The following is a 20,842-nucleotide window of genomic DNA, read 5'->3' as shown; positions in this document are numbered from 1 at the left end:
CCCCGCCCCGCACGGCACTGGGAGCACCAGTCCGGACCAGTGCGGAGCGCGGGCGGGCGGCATCAGCCGTGCCCGGGCAGGGCCGGGCCCCGCGGGGCTCCCGCCCGCACTCGGCCCCCGCCGGGACAGCGCGGGGGGGCCCGGCCTGGCCGCCCCCACCTCCCCCTCCCCAAATTCCGCTCCGGGGGGCGCTGGGGGCGGGGGGGGCTCAGCTGGGGCCAGAGGTGCCGGAGCCACGTGTCCCCCGCTGCCAGCACCGCCCCCTCAGGATTAGGGGTGCCCCAAAACTCCCTCGGAGCTGGCGGATACCCCGCAGGCGAGCTGCCCCTCCCCGGTCACCTGCGGGATGGGGGGAGCGGTGTTCCCGAGGCCGAGAGCTGCGGACACAGAGAGCGATGGATGCACATGGAGGCTCCTCTTCCTTCCTCCTCTGTCCCGCCTCTTCCTCCCGCCCCTCCCCCTTTATCCCTCCTCTTCCTCCCGCTCCTGCTCCTCCAGCCGTCCTCCGTCCAGCAGCTCCGCTGCCGCCCCCAGACCTCGGGCTGGAGCGGGGGGTCTGGGACACAGCCCCGTGCTGGGGGGCAGAGCCGCTGCTGGGGCCATCGCTGTGTCCAGGGCATCCTTTGTGGCCCTCGTGCAGCTCCAGGCTCCCGAGGGCTCCCCGAGGCTTTCTGTGGCTGTCCCTGCTCCCCAAATCTGTCGCGTTTGATGCCCGAGCGCGGCAGCCCCGTGCCCTGGGGCAGCAGCCGGTGCCGGGACACAGCCCCGGGAGCTGCGCTAATGCCCGGCCGTGCCCAGGAGGGACTGAGGGGAGAGGACTTCATAAGGATCCCCCCTCTGCGCCCCTGGCTGCGCACGGAAAGGTTCTTTAGTGCATGGGAGCGATTTTCCGGGGTTTCTGGGCTCGGCGGGGCCGAGGCGGCGGCAGCGGGAGCCGCGGGGCCCGGCCCGTGGGGGCGGCCGGGCTGGAAAAGTGCGCGGGGCCCCAGCGCGGTGCCCGAGGGCTGAGCGGAGCTGACGGGAACAAGCCCCGGAACCCCCCGGTGCCCGAGGGCTGAGCGGAGCTGACGGGAACACCCCGCTCGTCTCCGCCGCTCCAAGCCGCTTCCCCGGCTCCGGCTGCCGCCGCCGCCCGGCCCCGGCGCGGTCCCGCGGGGTCGCCGCTCTTGGCGCAGCTGGAGGGCTCGATCCGAGCCGCGCCCCGCCCGTCCCTCGCTGCGGCTCTTTCGGTCACACGGAGCGGCCGAGACCCCGCGCTGCTGCCCCGACGCTCCCTCGCTGCAGCTCTTTCAGTCGCTGCGCAGCCGCCACTCCCCGTGCACTTCTTCTAGAATTTATTATTCCATTCTCCTTCTTTTATTCCATTCGCACCTCCCATCCCACGCCCTCCGCTGCGGCTCTTTCAGCGCCGGGCTCCTCGCCGGTCTCTCAGTGCAGCTCCTTCAGTGTCACGGGCCGGCGGAGACGCCTCTCGGTGCGGCTCTTTGATCGGATTTTCTTCTTTTCTCACGGTTTTCTCTCGTTCCCAGCTCGCCCGTCCCGCCGAGCGGCTCCTTCAGGGGCCTGGGGCGGCACCGAGCCCTCGGGGCGGCTCCAAAGGGCCCCGCCCGCCGCCGCTGCCCGAGGCCTCCCAGCTGCTGCCGGGGATCGGACACCGCAGGCGGCCCCGGCCCCTTCCTCTTCTTCCTCTTCTTCCTCTTCTTCCTCTTCTTCCTCTTCTTCCTCTTCTTCCTCTTCTTCCTCTTCCTCTTCTTCCTCTTCTTCCTCTTCTTCCTCTTCTTCCTCTTCTTCCTCCTCGCTGCTGCCGGGATTCAGCCCCCGCCGCCGCCCGGCTCCTTCTGCCGCTCCTGCCCGGCACGAAGCGGCGCTGCAGCTGACGGGGCCGGAGCGCGGCTGCCCCGCGACTGCCCCGCGCCTCAGGGCAGGGCCGGGGAGTGACCGCACGGCTGGGGAGGGACCCCCCGCTGGCCAGGGCAGGGACTGACCCCATGGGAGGGACCCCCCGCTGGCCAGGGCAGGGACTGACCCCATGGGAAAGACTCCGAGAATTCTGCTCCCAGAGATCATTCCTGCTCACACTGACCCTTGTAGAAAGGGGCCATCGTTCCAGGCAGCCTGTACTGAGCATGTGGCTCCTGAGCGGGGTTTGTTGTTTAGGAAACCTGCTCAGGCTTTTCCATTCTTTCCTTGCAAACAGGAAAACTTCTCCTGGGCCTGTGTGCAGGCAGAGCCCTGAGGAGAGCAGGTGGCACATGGTGCGCTGGGCTGGGACAGCCAGCTGCAGAGCTCAAGGGAAGAAGCCCAAAGTGGCACAATGGCTCCTTGCCTTCACATGCAACACCTGGGTCACAGTGGTCTCCTTGATTCCATGAGGCCCCACTGTGTCACAATGGCTCCTTGGTTCCATGCGGTTCCGCAGTGTCACCATGGTCTCCTTTGATGCGCATTGTCATCATGGACAATTGGTTCCATGAGGCCCCGCAGTGTCACAATGGTCCCTTGGTTCCATAGGTTTTATGTTGTAACAATGGACTCCTTGCTTCTATGAGCTCGCCTGCTTTTTGCAGAGGTGTCTTTGGTTCCCACAAGGCCCCGCTGTGTCTCAGTGCACCCTGGCTTCCATGCGCATCTGGAGTATCACAAAGGCTCCTTGGTTGCACCAGGTCCTGCTGTGTCACAATGGATCCTGTGCTCCATGAGGCCTTCCAAAGTCATCATGGAGGCTTGCTTCCATGAGGTTCCATGATGTGCCAGTGGTCATCTTGGTTCCCGGAGTTTCCTTAGTGTCACAATGCTCTCCATGCTTCCATGATTCCCCACAATGTCCCAATGCTCTCCATGCTTGCATTAGGCCCTGCTTTGCCACAATGGTCCCCTTGTTTCCATGAGGCCCCGCTGTGTCACAATGGACGTATGGTTCCATGATGCTCCGTGGTGTCACCATGGTCTTCTTGAATCCGCCGTGTAACAATGGACCATTGGTTCCATGCGGCCTGGCCGTGTCACAATGGGCTCCTTGAGTCCATGATTCCCCACGGTGTCACAATGGAGCCTTGTTTCTAGGAGGTTCTGTACTGTCACAATTGTCTCCTTGATGCCATCAGCCCCTGCAGTGTCACAAAGGCTCCTTGGTTCCATGAGGAACACAAAAGCTTTGCAGAAACATTGAGCCACAGCTGCTGAACACAGCTGGCAACATCTGCTTGCATCAAAAGAGGGCTTCAAGCTGAGAATGGCACCAGCAGCTTCCATCTGAAACAGACACCCAGGGAAAGGACAGGCTGTGCCGGTCTGGACAAATGTGGAGGAAGATATCCTCTGGTAGAAGGCAGGTTACACCCAGCCCTCCCCCACCAGGTTCGGGAAAAAAGAATTTTCCTCGGAAGAAAGTGAAAGAGATAGAAACTGTTTATTTAACAAACACACAGGAAAAGGATAACAATGCTAAATAGTAAAACCTCTCGCTGTGGAGAGAAAGCTGGGATAATTTGAGAGTCCCTCCGTGTTTCAGTGGGGTCTCCTGAAACATCCCCAGACAGCGAGGCCCGTGGAAAGAAATAGGGAGCGATTCTTGAGAGAAGTTTCAGAGCTCTTTCTTCTCCAGCCACATGGGCGGGGCACTGCCAAAGAACTGAGCAATCCCGGGACAAGCAGGGCCCTCCTGGCACAGGGCAACACAAAATAACCAGTGCTGAACAGGATTAGGGAACATGTGAGCAGGGAGCAGGGAGACCCCCTGCCCTGGCCATGCCTCTACCCCAGGGTCCCCTCTCCCATGACCTCATGGCAGAGGGGAGGAACCCCAACACTTCTGGAGGTGTAGTCTCTCTCCTCCACCTTGGAGCTGGGCCATGGGCCCACATTCAGGGCCCCCACCTCGGGCGAAAATTCTCCCGGTGTGGTCTGATGTTGAAACAGTCAAGAAGAGAAGAAGGGAAAAAAACCCCCAAAGTCCCAGGAGAACAAAGTTCAACTCTCCATCTCCCTGCAGAGAAAAGGAGCTGAAAACTGGCTCAAAAGCAAGAAGGTTGCTTCCTCCACCCTTGCTGCAAGCAGGATGCAGAGGAGTGTGTATGTGTGTCCTTGAACAAACGCTCTGAGAAGTTTGTCCGGTTTTTTTTCCTCTCCCCCCTCTCAGGCTCAGTTGAAAGGCACAGAAATGCACCAAGTTAACTTCTGGGCATAGAGCAGCCATAGGGGATACACATCCTAAAGTCACCCCAAGACACAGGCACAGAGAATTCAGTGGAAAGACTCCGAGAATTCTGCTCCCAGAGATCATTCCTGCTCACACTGACCCTTGTAGAAAGGGGCCATCGTTCCAGGCAGCCTGTACTGAGCATGTGGCTCCTGAGCGGGGTTTGTTGTTTAGGAAACCTGCTCAGGCTTTTCCATTCTTTCCTTGCAAACAGGAAAACTTCTCCTGGGCCTGTGTGCAGGCAGAGCCCTGAGGAGAGCAGGTGGCACATGGTGCGCTGGGCTGGGACAGCCAGCTGCAGAGCTCAAGGGAAGAAGCCCAAAGTGTCACAATGGCTCCTTGCCTTCACATGCAACACCTGGGTCACAATGGTCTCCTTGATTCCATGAGGCCCCACTGTGTCACAATGGCTCCTTGGTTCCATGCGGTTCCGCAGTGTCACCATGGTCTCCTTTGATCCGCATTGTCATCATGGACAATTGGTTCCATGAGGCCCCGCAGTGTCACAATGGTCCCTTGGTTCCATAGCTTTTATGTTGTAACAATGGACTCCTTGCTTCTATGAGCTCGCCTGCTTTTTGCAGAGGTGTCTTTGGTTCCAACAAGGCCCTGCTGTGTCTCAGTGCACCCTGGCTTCCATGCGCATCTGGAGTATCACAAAGGCTCCTTGGTTGCACCAGGTCCTGCTGTGTCACAATGGATCCTGTGCTCCATGAGGCCTTCCAAAGTCATCATAGAGGCTTGCTTCCATGAGGTTCCATGATGTGCCAGTGGTCATCTTGGTTCCCGGAGTTTCCTTAGTGTCACAATGCTCTCCATGCTTCCATGATTCCCCACAATGTCCCAATGCTCTCCATGCTTGCATTAGGCCCTGCTTTGCCACAATGGTCCCCTTGTTTCCATGAGGCCCCGCTGTGTCACAATGGACTATGGTTCCATGATGCTCCGTGGTGTCACCATGGCCTTCTTGAATCCGCAGTGTAACAATGGACCATTGGTTCCATGCGGCCTGGCCGTGTCACAATGGGCTCCTTGATTCCCTGATTCCCCACGGTGTCACAATGGAGCCTTGTTTCTAGGAGGTTCTGTACTGTCACAATTGTCTCCTTGATGCCATCAGCCCCTGCAGTGTCACAAAGGCTCCTTGGTTCCATGAGGAACACAAAAGCTTTGCAGAAACATTGAGCAACAGCTGCTGAACACAGCTGGCAACATCTGCTTGCATCAAAAGAGGGCTTCAAGCTGACAATGGCACCAGCAGCTTCCATCTGCAACAGACACCCAGGGAAAGGACAGGCTGTGCCGGTCTGGACAAATTTGGAGGAAGATATCCTCTGGTAGAAGGCAGGTTACACCCAGCCCTCCCCCACCAGGTTCGGGAAAAAAGAATTTTCCTCGGAAGAAAGTGAAAGAGATAGAAACTGTTTATTTAACAAACACACAGGAAAAGGATAACAATGCTAAATAGTAAAACCTCTCGCTGTGGAGAGAAAGCTGGGATAATTTGAGAGTCCCTCCGTGTTTCAGTGGGGTCTCCTGAAACATCCCCAGACAGCGAGGCCCGTGGAAAGAAATAGGGAGCGATTCTTGAGAGAAGTTTCAGAGCTCTTTCTTCTCCAGCCACATGGGCGGGGCACTGCCAAAGAACTGAGCAATCCCGGGACAAGCAGGGCCCTCCTGGCACAGGGCAACACAAAATAACCAGTGCTGAACAGGATTAGGGAACATGTGAGCAGGGAGCAGGGAGACCCCCTGCCCTGGCCATGCCTCTACCCCAGGGTCCCCTCTCCCATGACCTCATGGCAGAGGGGAGGAACCCCAACACTTCTGGAGGTGTAGTCTCTCTCCTCCACCTTGGAGCTGGGCCATGGGCCCACATTCAGGGCCCCCACCTCGGGCGAAAATTCTCCCGGTGTGGTCTGATGTTGAAACAGTCAAGAAGAGAAGAAGGGAAAAAAACCCCCAAAGTCCCAGGAGAACAAAGTTCAACTCTCCATCTCCCTGCAGAGAAAAGGAGCTGAAAACTGGCTCAAAAGCAAGAAGGTTGCTTCCTCCACCCTTGCTGCAAGCAGGATGCAGAGGAGTGTGTATGTGTGTCCTTGAACAAACGCTCTGAGAAGTTTGTCCGGTTTTTTTTCCTCTCCCCCCTCTCAGGCTCAGTTGAAAGGCACAGAAATGCACCAAGTTAACTTCTGGGCATAGAGCAGCCATAGGGGATACACATCCTAAAGTCACCCCAAGACACAGGCACAGAGAATTCAGTGGAAAGACTCCGAGAATTCTGCTCCCAGAGATCATTCCTGCTCACACTGACCCTTGTAGAAAGGGGCCATCGTTCCAGGCAGCCTGTACTGAGCATGTGGCTCCTGAGCGGGGTTTGTTGTTTAGGAAACCTGCTCAGGCTTTTCCATTCTTTCCTTGCAAACAGGAAAACTTCTCCTGGGCCTGTGTGCAGGCAGAGCCCTGAGGAGAGCAGGTGGCACATGGTGCGCTGGGCTGGGACAGCCAGCTGCAGAGCTCAAGGGAAGAAGCCCAAAGAGTCACAATGGCTCCTTGCCTTCACATGCAACACCTGGGTCACAATGGCTCCTTGATTCCATGAGGCCCCACTGTGTCACAGTGGCTCCTTGGTTCCATGCGGTTCCGCAGTGTCACCATGGTCTCCTTTGATCCGCATTGTCATCATGGACAATTGGTTCCATGAGGCCCCGCAGTGTCACAATGGTCCCTTGGTTCCATAGCTTTTATGTTGTAACAATGGACTCCTTGCTTCTATGAGCTCGCCTGCTTTTTGCAGAGGTGTCTTTGGTTCCAACAAGGCCCCGCTGTGTCTCAGTGCACCCTGGCTTCCATGCGCATCTGGAGTATCACAAAGGCTCCTTGGTTGCACCAGGTCCTGCTGTGTCACAATGGATCCTGTGCTCGATGAGGCCCTCCAAAGTCATCATGGAGGCTTGCTTCCATGAGGTTCCATGATGTGCCAGTGGTCATCTTGGTTCCAGGAGTTTCCTTAGTGTCACAATGCTCTCCATGCTTGCATTAGGCCCTGCTTTGCCACAATGGTGCCCTTGTTTCCATGAGGCCCCGCTGTGTCACAATGGACTATGGTTCCATGATGCTCCGTGGTGTCACCATGGTCTTCTTGAATCCGCACTGTAACAATGGACCATTGGTTCCATGCGGCCTGGCCGTGTCACCATGGGCTCCTTGATTCCCTGATTCCCCACGGTGTCACAATGGAGCCTTGTTTCTAGGAGGTTCTGTACTGTCACAATTGTCTCCTTGATGCCATCAGCCCCTGCAGTGTCACAAAGGCTCCTTGGTTCCATGAGGAACACAAAAGCTTTGCAGAAACATTGAGCCACAGCTGCTGAACACAGCTGGCAACATCTGCTTGCATCAAAAGAGGGCTTCAAGCTGACAATGGCACCAGCAGCTTCCATCTGCAACAGACACCCAGGGAAAGGACAGGCTGTGCCGGTCTGGACAAATGTGGAGGAAAATATCCTCTGGTAGAAGGCAGGTTACACCCAGCCCTCCCCCACCCGGTTCGGGAAAAAAGAATTTTCCTCGGAAGAAAGTGAAAGAGATAGAAACTCTTTATTTAACAAACACACAGGAAAAGGATAACAATGCTAAATATTCAAACCTCTCGCTGTGGAGAGAAAGCTGGGATACTTGGAGAGTCCTTCCGTGTTTCAGTGGGGTCTCCTGAAACATCCCTAGACAGCGAGGCCCGTGGAAAGAAATAGGGAGCGATTCTTGAGAGAAGTTTCAGAGCTCTTTCTTCTCCAGCCACATGGGCGGGGCACTGCCAAAGAACTGAGCAATCCCGGGACAAGCAGGGCCCTCCTGGCACAGGGCAACTCAAAATAACCAGTGCTGAACAGGATTAGGGCACATGTGAGCAGGGAGCAGGGAGACCCCCTGCCCTGGCCATGCCTCTACCCCAGGGTCCCCTCTCCCATGACCTCATGGCAGAGGGGAGGAACCCCAACACTTCTGGAGGTGTAGTCTCTCTCCTCCACCTTGGAGCTGGGCCATGGGCCCACATTCAGGGCCCCCACCTCGGGCGAAAATTCTCCCGGTGTGGTCTGATGTTGAAACAGTCAAGAAGAGAAGAAGGGAAAAAAAACCCCAAAGTCCCAGGAGAACAAAGTTCAACTCTCCATCTCCCTGCAGAGAAAAGGAGCTGAAAACTGGCTCAAAAGCAAGAAGGTTGCTTCCTCCACCCTTGCTGCAAGCAGGATGCAGAGGAGTGTGTATGTGTGTCCTTGAACAAACGCTCTGAGAAGTTTGTCCGGTTTTTTTTCCTCTCCCCCCTCTCAGGCTCAGTTGAAAGGCACAGAAATGCACCAAGTTAACTTCTGGGCATAGAGCAGCCATAGGGGATACACATCCTAAAGTCACCCCAAGACACAGGCACAGAGAATTCAGTGGAAAGACTCCGAGAATTCTGCTCCCAGAGATCATTCCTGCTCACACTGACCCTTGTAGAAAGGGGCCATCGTTCCAGGCAGCCTGTACTGAGCATGTGGCTCCTGAGCGGGGTTTGTTGTTTAGGAAACCTGCTCAGGCTTTTCCATTCTTTCCTTGCAAACAGGAAAACTTCTCCTGGGCCTGTGTGCAGGCAGAGCCCTGAGGAGAGCAGGTGGCACATGGTGCGCTGGGCTGGGACAGCCAGCTGCAGAGCTCAAGGGAAGAAGCCCAAAGTGGCACAATGGCTCCTTGCCTTCACATGCAACACCTGGGTCACAATGGTCTCCTTGATTCCATGAGGCCCCACTGTGTCACAGTGGCTCCTTGGTTCCATGCGGTTCCGCAGTGTCACCATGGTCTCCTTTGATCCACATTGTCATAATGGACAGAAGGAGCCGGGCGGCAGCGGGGGCTGAATCCCAGCAGCAGCGAGGAGGAAGAAGAGGAAGAAGAGGAAGAAGAGGAAGAAGAGGAAGAAGTGGAAGAAGAGGAAGAAGAGGAAGAAGAGGAAGAAGAGGAAGAAGAGGAAGAAGAGGAAGGGGCCGGGGCCGCCTGCGGTGTCCGATCCCCGGCAGCAGCGGGGAGGCCTCGGGCAGCGGCGGCGGGCGGGGCCCTTTGGAGCCGCCCCGAGGGCTCGGTGCCGCCCCGGGCCCCTGAAGGAGCCGCTCGGCGGGACGGGCGAGCTGGGAACGAGAGAAAACCGTGAGAAAAGAAGGAAATCCGATCAAAGAGCCACACCGAGAGGCGTCTCCGCCGGCCCGTGACACTGAAGGAGCTGCACTGAGAGACCGGCGAGGAGCCCGGCGCTGAAAGAGCCGCAGCGGAGGGCGTGGGATGGGAGGTGCGAATGGAATAAAAGAAGGAGAATGGAATAATAAATTCTAGAAGAAGTGCACGGGGAGTGGCGGCTGCGCAGCGACTGAAAGAGCTGCAGCGAGGGAGCGTCGGGGCAGCAGCGCGGGGTCTCGGCCGCTCCGTGTGACCGAAAGAGCCGCAGCGAGGGACGGGCGGGGCGCGGCTCGGATCGAGCCCTCCAGCTGCGCCAAGAGCGGCGACCCCGCGGGACCGCGCCGGGGCCGGGCGGCGGCGGCAGCCGGAGCCGGGGAAGCGGCTTGGAGCGGCGGAGACGAGCGGGGTGTTCCCGTCAGCTCCGCTCAGCCCTCGGGCACCGGGGGGTTCCGGGGCTTGTTCCCGTCAGCTCCGCTCAGCCCTCGGGCACCGGGGGGTTCCGGGGCTTGTTCCCGTCAGCTCCGCTCAGCCCTCGGGCACCGGGGGGTTCCGGGGCTTGTTCCCGTCAGCTCCGCTCAGCCCTCGGGCACCGGGGGGTTCCGGGGCTTGTTCCCGTCAGCTCCGCTCAGCCCTCGGGCACCGCGCTGGGGCCCCGCGCACTTTTCCAGCCCGGCCGCCCCCACGGGCCGGGCCCCGCGGCTCCCGCTGCCGCCGCCTCGGCCCCGCCGAGCCCAGAAACCCCGGAAAATCGCTCCCATGCACTAAAGAACCTTTCCGTGCGCAGCCAGGGGCGCAGAGGGGGGATCCTTATGAAGTCCCCTCCCCTCAGTCCCTCCTGGGCACGGCCGGGCATTAGCGCAGCTCCCGGGGCTGTGTCCCGGCACCGGCTGCTGCCCCAGGGCACGGGGCTGCCGCGCTCGGGCATCAAACGCGACAGATTTGGGGAGCAGGGACAGCCACAGAAAGCCTCGGGGAGCCCTCGGGAGCCTGGAGCTGCACGAGGGCCACAAAGGATGCCCTGGACACAGCGATGGCCCCAGCAGCGGCTCTGCCCCCCAGCACGGGGCTGTGTCCCAGACCCCCCGCTCCAGCCCGAGGTTTGGGGGCGGCAGCGGAGCTGCTGGACGGAGGACGGCTGGAGGAGCAGGAGCGGGAGGAAGAGGAGGGATAAAGGGGGAGGGGCGGGAGGAAGAGGCGGGACAGAGGAGGAAGGAAGAGGAGCCTCCATGTGCATCCATCGCTCTCTGTGTCCGCAGCTCTCGGCCTCGGGAACACCGCTCCCCCCATCCCGCAGGTGACCGGGGAGGGGCAGCTCGCCTGCGGGGTATCCGCCAGCTCCGAGGGAGTTTTGGGGCACCCCTAATCCTGAGGGGGCGGTGCTGGCAGCGGGGGACACATGGCTCCGGCACCTCTGGCCCCAGCTGAGCCCCCCCCGCCCCCAGCGCCCCCCGGAGCGGAATTTGGGGAGGGGGAGGTGGGGGCGGCCAGGCCGGGCCCCCCCGCGCTGTCCCGGCGGGGGCCGAGTGCGGGCGGGAGCCCCGCGGGGCCCGGCCCTGCCCGGGCACGGCTGATGCCGCCCGCCCGCGCTCCGCACTGGTCCGGACTGGTGCTCCCAGTGCCGTGCGGGGCGGGGCCGCTCTGGGCACCCCCCAGGGCACAGCGCGGCTGCTTTGGGGCTGTCGGCAGCGCCCGGCGCTGGGCATGGGGCGTGTGGGGGCAGCTGGGGCCGCACTGGTGGCACTGGTGGTGCTGGGAGCCCCCCCGGGCGCGGGGGGAGCGGTGAGAAGGGGGGCGGGTCTGGGACCCCAAATTGAGCGAAATGGGGAATGGAACCCCCAAAGTGAGCAGGAGGGGCCTGAAACCCCCAAAACCAAGGCCGGGGGAGGGGTGGTGGGGATTGGGGATGGGGAAGGTGCAGAAGGAGGAGGGGAAGAGGGGGCTGGGACCCCCAAAGAAAGCGGGATGGGGATGGGACACCCAAATTGAGCTGGAATGGGGCTGTGGATTGGGGGAACGCTGAGAAAGGGGAGGAGAGGGGAGGGAAAGGTGGGGTTGGGACAGAAGACGAGCGGTTCCATGGGGGTGCAGCCCTGTCCCCCAGCACCTGAGCCCTGGAGCGATTCCCTGGGGCTCTGGGGAAGGGAGGGATCCGCACTGGGGGGGTCCCCAACCCCCCTGTCCATCCCTGGGCTGATCGGGGGCTCCCCCCACACAGCAGCCGGTGCTGCGGCAGCCGTGGGGCAGAGGGGGTGGGAAAGGGGGGGCAGGGTGGGAGTGGAGGAGGAGCGGGAGGAAGAGGAGGGAGAGAGGAGGAGGAGGAGCTGGAGAACCACGAGGTTCCACCGCCCGCCCACTGTGTCCGCAGCACCCCCAGCCCCGGTAGCATCTTCCCCCCCATCCTGCAGGTGAGCGGGGAGGGGGAGCTCACCCCAAATCTATCGGGGGGTCACCAGGAGGGGTTTTTTTGGAGGGGTGTTTGGAGCTTGCAGATTCTGGAATCGAGCCCCAGATGTCCTTGCATGTCCCTGGGAGGGATTTTTTGGGCCAGAGGGGATATGTGGATCTTGCAGGACTCCAAAGCTGAGCCATAATTGCCCCTTGGGGGTCTTGGGAGGTCCATGTGAGGATTGCCCGGTCCTGGCGGGGTTGGACATTGGCTTTGGGGATCCCCAGGAGAGCTGGGGGCTGGAACACAGGACCCCTGGAGTGGGGAGAGCAGAGAGGGACGATACCAGAGCTGGGGGACCCCCAAGATCCTGGAAAGGTGGGGGGGCCTGGAGATGAGGTGGGGTTGGGACCCCTCAGCCCTAAAAGGGGCAGTGAGGAGAGGGGGGAGCCCCAAGTGCCTGGAGTGGAGGGAGGCTGAAGAGGGGACCCTGGGACCTCTGGGAGCCAAAGCAGAATCAGGAAAAAAGGGACCTGTGGGACCCCCAAAACCCCCCAGCATCCCTAAGCAGGACCCCAGAGAGGAGGATCCCCAGGACCCATGGGACCCCCAGCAGCCCTGACAAGGGGGACCCCCAGAACCCCAAAGTGAGGAGACTGGAAAGGGGGAACTCCTGGAGGCTTTTTTTGGAGTCACTCTTGGTTTTTTGTTGGTTTTATGGACACCAGGTACCCGGTGACTTCTAGAGGTGGCCTTGGGCAGGAGGAAGGCCCAACCCAACACACTCATCCCTTGTTTCTCCCCAAACCAGGATTTCCCATTCCCAACCCTTGGCCAGATGGAGGAGGAGGCTGCGAGGAAGAGGAAGATGCCCCAGGACCCCCAGGCAGGTGAGGAGGAAGTCAGTGCCCCTTTCCCCCTCTCTCCTGCTCCATCTCCCAGCCCAGCATCGCCCCCGGCTGCAGGACAGCCCCGCTGCCGACGCCGTCCTGCCGGGGACGGACTGGGGGGATCTCCTTCCCCTTCCCTGTGGCACGGAGGCAAATCCCATCCTCTCCTTGTCCTTCCTCCCGCAGACAAGGAGCTGAGGACGGAGCCCAGGGAGGACAAATCCCCAGGGCAGAACCTGGTGGAAGAGGCCGTTTTGAGCGGCTCCACGGAGCAGGAATCCAATGGGGAGGAAAAGCCCCAGAGATCCCGCAGGAGGAGGGGCTGCAAACGCAGCCCAGGGTGCCCTGAGGAGGAAAGACCCACCCTGTGCCGGGAGGGCGGCCGGAGATCCAGCCAGAGGTCAGAGCTGGTGGTTCATGAGCAGCTTCACGATGGGGAGAAGCCCCACACATGTGGGGAATGTGGGAGGAGCTTCAGGCGGAGCTCCCACCTGATCAACCACCAGAGGATCCACACTGGGGAGAGGCCCTATGAGTGTGGGGAATGTGGGAAGAGCTTCAGCCGGATCTGCAGCCTGATGGAGCACCAGAGGATCCACACTGGGGAGAGGCCCTATGAGTGTGGGGCATGTGGGAAGAGCTTCAGACAGAGCTCCAACCTGATTGTCCATCAAAGGAGTCACACTGGGGAGAGGCCCTACGAGTGTGGGGAATGTGGGAAGAGCTTCAGCCACAGCTCCCACCTGATCCGCCACCGGCGCATCCACACCGGGGAGAGGCCCTACGAGTGTCCTGAGTGTGGGAAGAGGTTTCAGAGCAGCTCCCATCTCCTCCTGCACGAGCGGATTCACACGGATGAGAGGCCCTTCCGCTGCCCTGACTGCAGGAAGGGCTTCAGGTACAACTCCACCCTCATCACCCACCGGCGCCTCCACACCGGGGAGAGGCCCTACGAGTGTCCCCAGTGTGGGAAGAGCTTCTCCACGAGCTCTCACTTGACCAGACACCAACGGAGGCACCGCTAAGGGAAGCCCTGCGAGTGCCCCGACTGTGGGAAGAGCTTTGTCCTCTGCTCCAGCTCCATCCCCCATCAGAGGAGCCACGTTTGGCAGAGCCGTGGTGACCCACATTCCCTGTGATCTCTGTTGGGAAGACCTCTGGCTGGTGCTCTCCACTTTCTCCTGGATCCCTGTAGGCACCTGGGTGAACGCAGGGGCAGGAACATCCATCGGGACTCAGATCAACATTGGAAATTCATTGGGAAGAGCTGATTTTTTACCTTTACACCCTAAAATTTTCATCTGCTCTGTCCAATTGTTTTTTCTGGTGGTATCAAGCAACCCTGGATGATCTTGGAGATCTTCTGCAACCTAAGTAATTTCTGTGTTAATCCCACTGAAACAACCAAAATTGGGGTAGAAATAAAGAAATTAAACAAAGAGATCTAAAGCGGCACCATTTTACCCGAATTTGGGGTTGAATTTGGGGTTCAGGGGAATATTCGGGAGGATCTGAGTGTTGTGAAGCCACGAAGCCAGGCTGATTGGGGCCACAATCTCACAGTTGTGCTGGCAGAACGTGTCCACCTGAGCCCACCTATTCATCAGGAATTCTGGTTGTCTGTCCCAGTCCCTGGCCTGGGTCTCCCCCTTTGGCGTGTGACCTCCAAAGTGCCCAAATCGCTGCTGAAGTGCCTGAGCTGCTCAGGGCTGTGGATGTTCCTGTCCCCCAGCCTGTCCTGGTCGGTGCCATGGGGGGTGGGAGGGGGTCTGGGGGCTCCTTGGGGGACTGGGAGGGGCTTTTGTGGCTCTTGAGGGCATTTGTGGTGCTTGGAGGGGCCTTTTAGGGTGGTCTCTGAGAGAGTTTTGGTGATCCTGGCTGGGCCGTGTGTCTTGGAGAGAATTTTGTGGTTCTTGGGGTCATTTATGATGCAGGTAGTGGTTGGGGAGGTTCCTGGCCAGGAGCTGTGGGGCAGTTGGAGGTGTCCGGGAGTGTCTGTGGGGCTGGGAGGGGGTTTTAGGGCAGATGTGACCTCGCCAGAGCCACAAAGCCGCCACTGGACCCACCCCCCAAAATGCTGCCAGGGGTCGGGGGTTCCATGTTGGGGTTCATCCTCCTGGCACTGCAGGAGAAGGTGAGGGGGGTCCCCAGGGGCCGTGTGTGTCCCCTCAGAGCGTGTGTGACCCCCCCATCCCGGTGTCACCCCCTTTTCCCTGCCCACAGGGCTCCTGCCCCAGCCCCTGCTGCCCCGGGAGGGAATTTGGGGAGGGGGCAGAGGGGGTGCGCAGCCCCCGCCGGGGGATGACCCCGGCCCAGCGCCCTTCGTTCAGCACCGAGCTGGGCTTGGGGCCGCAGGAGGAAGAGGCCGATGGGAAGCAGATCCTGCAGGGGAGACAGGGCTTGGGCTCAGGGCAAGGTCCTGCCCTGCACACCTGGCTCAGGTGTGAGCCTGCCCCGGGAAGGGAGCGGGACATTCCCATCCCCACGGATCAGGGCTGGGAGCAGCGCTGGGAGCACGGACATGGAAATCCTGGGAGCCACTGGGACCGCACTGGGGGGTGAATGATCCCCCCCAGCACCTTTCCAGGCCGCCCTGCGACCTGAGAAATGCTCGCTGGGCCTCGGCCTTGGCCAAGAGCCCCCGGGCTCAGCTGCTCTGAGCTCAGGCGCTGCCGGCTCCCGCAGCCCGCCCAGGGCCGCCCTGCCCGTGCCGGGGCTGTGCTGGAATTCTCTGCTGCTGCTGGGCCACTCGGGGGGTCTGGCCCCGCAGGAAAGGTGACCCTGAGCCAGGAGCTTTCCTTGGCCGCAGCAAAGCCTCGGCACGGAAAGACCTTCCCAGCGCTGTGCCCTGGGCCGGGAGGGATTGTGCCACCAGAGCTGTCCCTCCATTTCTTCTGCCAGGCAGCTTTAGCACAGGGAAAGTGGAGAAGCCAGAGCTGCCTCTCAGCTTTCCGCAGCCCTCCAGAGGAATCCTGTGTGGGAAGCAGCCTGGGAACAGGGTTGAGGTGCCAGGGCAGGGGAATTCAGAGCCCTTTCCTCCCCCGTGGGCCCAGGCTCTGGCCCTTGCCCTTTGCAATGGCCCTGCAGCTGCCAGAGGGGCCTTTTTGGCTCAGCTGAGAGCAGTCCTGCTGCAAGGCTGTCCTCGAGCTGCTTGGGCTGCACATGTGCCCAGGGAATGCTCATTGCTTGCAGTCTCAGGCGCTGTGGGTGTGCAGGTGTAACTACTGCAGGAGGGAACAGCTCTGCTGGGGGCAGTTCTTGCAAGGTGCTGGCCCTGGCTCGGGGCTGGGCCGGGGCCAGCGGCAGAAAATCAACTTGCAGCTCGGGCCCCGCAGCAGGGAGGAGCAGCAATTGCTGGCGGAGAGAGACTCTTGCCAAGGGCCTGCGGGGCCGGGCCCCAGGGAACGGCTTCCCGCTGCCCGAGGGCAGGCTGAGATGGGATGTGGGGCAGCAATGGTTCCCTGGCAGGGCGCTCAGGGCCTGGCACAGGCTGGCCCCAGAAGCTGCGGCTGCCCCCGCATCCCTGCAAGTGTCCCAGGCCGGCTCGGCCATTGGGGCTTCCTGCCCAGGAGGGCTGGGCTGGGCTGGGGCTGCTGAGGGCGGGATGGGCTCTGGCTGAGCCAGCTGAAGGCTGCGCATGATGAGGCCGGGGGGACCCCGTTGCTGAGTGGGTTCTGGGGTATCCCCCATTCCTGAAGGGATGTCAGGGTATGTCCCATTCCTGAGGCAGTTTTGGGGTCCCCCCAATGCTTCAGAGGGGTTCTGAGAGGGGGGCTCTGGTACTTGGAAGGGGGACCTATTGTCAGGGAGCCGGGGAGCCCATTTTGGGAAGGATGCTGCTGTTTCTGGCAATGTTGAGAGGTTCTGAATGGGCTGTGGGGCCCTGGCTGTCATTTTGGGACTTGAGGTGAGCCCATGGGCACAGCAAGGGCTGAGGAGAGGTTCCAAGCTCCCATTTGGGATGGAGGGATTGAGCGGGTGCCTCCAATAAACTCAATGCCAGCCCCAATGTGTCGATGGCAGCCCCAAATGGCTCGATCCGTCAGCCCCAAGGCCCGGCTGTGGGGAGTCAGGAGCCACAGAAGGGAAATTGGTGTCCAGGAGGGGTGGGATGGGATGGGATGGGATGGGATGGGATGGGATGGGATGGGATGGGATGGGATGGGATGGGATGGGATGGGATGGGATGGGATGGGATGGGATGAGGTGGGGTGGGATGGGATGGGATGGGGTGGGATGGGATGGGATGGGATGGGATGGGGATGGGATGGGATGGGATGGGATGGGATGGGATGAGGTGGGGTGGGATGGGATGAGGTGGGGTGAGATGGGATGGGATGGGGTGGGGTGGGATGGGATGGGATGGGATGGGGTGGGATGGGATGGGATGGGGTGGGATGGGGATGCGATGGGATGGGATGGGATGGGATGGGATGGGATGGGATGGGATGGGATGGGATGGGATGGGATGGGATGGGATGGGATGGGATGGGATGGGATGGGGTGGGATGGGATGGGGTGGGATGGGGATGCGATGGGATGGGATGGGATGGGATGGGATGGGATGGGATGGGATGGGATGGGATGGGATGGGATGGGATGGGGTAATATTTTGGGTTAGGATGGAGTGTGGGAGGGATGGGGTTGTTTTGCCATTTGGAGTGGGGCACTTTAGGAAGGGAAAGCAGGAGCTGCTTTTGGGGAGGCTCCTGGTGCTTTTTGACATATTTGGGGCCTCTAAGTGGCTTCTGGGAGGTTGCAGTGAATTTGGGGAAGGTGCCGTAAACCCCCCGCAACTTGGGGGGATGAGGTGAAGTCCCCAAATTTTGGGAGGGTGAGAGGACCCCAATTAGGAGGGCATCTGGCTTCTTTGCAACCCTTCAGTGGGGTGAGAAGCAGCTTGGGAGGGAAGGAAGGAAGGAAGGAAGGAAGGAAGGAAGGAAGGAAGGAAGGAAGGAAGGAAGGAAGGAAGGAAGGAAGGAAGGAAGGAAGGAAGGAAGGAAGGAAGGAAGGAAGGAAGGAAGGAAGGAAGGAAGGAAAAAGAAAAGAAAGAAAGAAAAGAAAGAAAGAAAGAAAAGAAAGAAGACCGAAAGCAACAAGGAAAGGAGGAAGGAAAGAAACGTAGAATAGAAGAAAAAAAAAAGAAAGAAAGCAACAAACAAGAATACAAAAGAAAAAACATATAAAAATTAAGAAAGCAATCAAAAAGAAAATAAAAATGAAAGAAAGAAAGAGGAAAGGAAGAAAATCAAAAGACAGATATCAGCAAGAAAATGAAAGTGATGAAAAATCAGAAGAAAGAAAGCAAGACTAAATAGCATGAAACCAACAAAAAAATAAAAGAAAAAGAAAAAAAAAAAAAGAAGAAAGAAATAAGAGGAAAGATAAAAAGAAAGAAAAAAAGACATAAGAAAAAATAAAAGAAAAATAATAAAGAAATCAACAAAAAATAGAAAAAAGGGAGAAATAAGATTTAAAAATGAAGAAAGAAAGAAAAAAGGATTCAAGAGTTTGAAGTCAAAAAGAAAAAGGCAAATGAAAGAGAGTGAGAAAGAAAGAAAGACTCAATCATGTGAAACCACGGAGAAAAATGGAAAAAAAGGAGGAAGAAGAAAGCAACAAGAAAAAAAAAAGAATTGAAAGAAAAAAGCATAAAGAATGAAGAAGGAAAGCAAGCAAGCAAAAAGATAATAAAAATGAAAGGAAGAAAATCAAAAGACAGAAATCAACGGAACTCAAACATCAGGAAACACATGAGGAAATGGAGAACATGGTGGCCAGTTTACAAAGGCATCCAGTAAGCACAAAAATGGCAAAAAATAATAGATCAGTTGTTGAGAAAGATGTGATTGGTTTTGAAGGAAGAAGGCTGCCTCCAGGGCTCGTTAAATGGGAATCACCAGGTGATTTTGGCCAACTGATTTTGCAGAACTGCCCCGGCAGAAGGGGGACTGGCACATTTTGGTATTGGTGGATCCTTTTTCTGGATGGCCAGAAGCTTTCCCATATGGCACCAACAAGACAAGGGAAGGCTCAGAAGTTTTGCTGAAATGAATATTTAATAGCACTGGGACTAACTCTTGTAAGCCTTAAAAGGTGCATGGTTCTCAACAGATCATTGGGGCTGGACTCGCCTGTACATCCTTTCCAACCAGGAGATGCGGTGTGCATCAGAACCTGGAATTTTGGAACAATCCAGCCAAAGTGGAAGGGACCATCTCAAGTCCTCCTGGTAACCTACCCTGCACTCAAGGTCGAAGGAATCAAACTCGGGGTTCATCACATGTGGGTAAAACCAGCGAGCACACATTAAACACAGCAGAAACAAGACTGACTGACACCGTGGAGTTTGGGGTTTTACATCAATCCTATTGTTTTAGGTATTGAATAGGATTTTCTAAGGGGATACTATTTATTGGATCTGGATGAAGGTGATCAATAATTGTGTATTTATAATAATAATAAAAATGATGTTCCTGACTTCTGGGAAGGGAAATGCGGTTTTCAAAGTCAGTGCAAGGTGTTGGCAGATGACAGAATGTGACCCCTGTAACAGCTTGTTTGCCAACACCAACCTGTGCAGAAAATCCAGTTCCGTGGGGAGCTGAAGTCAGCAATTTGACAAAAATCTGGGAACACTTGTGGGAAGGAAATAGCACCCAGGGCACCTGGACAGGGATGGAAGGAGAATATTCCTTACCATGGACACATCAGAACAATCCTGCTGAGAATTGTAACATTTCCAAACCGGGTCAGGAAATTACCTCAGGAAATATTGATCAGCTGACAGATTGCACTGATACCCCCTGGGGCTGTCAAATTCCAGCAGTATGGAATCACCCTCAGACAGGACAATGGGAATGTTTCCAGCCCGTTCTGGGGTGTCTGGGCTGGGAAGGGAGCCCAGGCCTCCCACAGGACCCCTTACAGGTGGGTATAAAATATCCTGATTGAACAAGGTCAAGGCCAAAGGATCCCAGGACAAAGGAAAAGTGGGATTGCCCTGGGACAGACACTTGAGCTGTTTGGAATCCTGAGGTCCAGCGGCTCCTGGCTGTGGCCCAGGCTCTGAGGCTGGGTTGTGTTTGTAGAAATGATTCTGCCTTTCTCAGTGGCACCGGGGCTCAGCCAACAAACAATGAGCCTTGGAGAGGCACAGAGTGTCAGCAGGATACGGTCAGATCCTCAAGAGCCCCAGGATGGGTGGGAAGTGATGGAATTTGGAGCAGACGTTTGGCCCTGGGAGAATCAGGAGCACCATGGACACTGGGGGTATTAACGTTCCGTCCCTTGTGCAAGGAGTCACCACCGGGAACCCGACTGTGGGGAAAGGTTAAAGGGGACGGAACTTGGAAACATCCCAGTGCGGGAACTACAGCGGGATGGATTTTAGAATCCATCTCTGCTCCACAGAGATCTGCCTTTAGGAACAGACCAGCCACACACCATTGGGCTCTGCAGATGGAAACTTCAGTGAATGCAGCTCCTTTGGGGTTTGCTGAAATAAAGGAACAATTGCCAGCCACAGCTAAAATGACCTTACAGAGCAGATTGGCTTTAGCCCCATTGCTGCTACATGGACAGGGAGTATGTGGATTCTTGAACTGAAACAGCAACACTTGTTGTGTGCACATTCCAAATGTGATGCTGGATGGGATGATCGGGTAGAGAGGATAAAATCAGCTGCTGCATCCAGCAGGGAATTAAGGGGAGGGTTAGGCAGTAACTGTTTGGATAAAATATTTAAAGGACTTGGATTTCCCCTGACTGATGGTTGGCCTGACTTTTGCAAAGTCTAACTGGGATCCCAGCAATACTTGTGCTTCTGACACTTGCTTTGAGCTGTGTAAAGAACATGGTTGTGAAAGCAGCTGAGGAACTCGTGGGATGTGAGTAAAGGAGCAGAGTGAGGCTTCTGAAGGCTTGAAGGGAAGAGAAGCTTCCCAACCCTCCAAGGGGGGAGATTTGCCAGATGAAAAACCGTTTGCACCTGGTGGGTTCATACAATGCTTCTTCTCCAAAAGCCACTGGCCATGGAACCGCACAAGGCTGATTCTGTGGGCAGCAACCAGCCCAGGTGTGCCAACTTTCACCAGTTCACCGGGCAGTCAGGGCTGGCTTTGGGGTCACCGACCACCAGGGACCCCCAAAGAGACCCCC

At 57.9% G+C, this 20,842-nt stretch overlaps 1 pseudogene; it reads left to right on the top strand.

Annotated features, from left to right (window-relative positions):
* The window catches only part of LOC138102326 (zinc finger protein 850-like), a 1,260,715-nt pseudogene that overhangs the window by 437,731 nt on the left and 802,142 nt on the right, over window positions 1-20,842 (top strand).

This window comes from Aphelocoma coerulescens, unplaced genomic scaffold, assembly GCF_041296385.1.
Source record: "Aphelocoma coerulescens isolate FSJ_1873_10779 unplaced genomic scaffold, UR_Acoe_1.0 HiC_scaffold_70, whole genome shotgun sequence".
NCBI classification, from domain to species: Eukaryota; Metazoa; Chordata; class Aves; order Passeriformes; family Corvidae; genus Aphelocoma; species Aphelocoma coerulescens.
The sequence above is the reverse complement of the archived record's forward strand: the minus strand, read 5'-3'. Positions and strand labels throughout refer to the sequence as shown.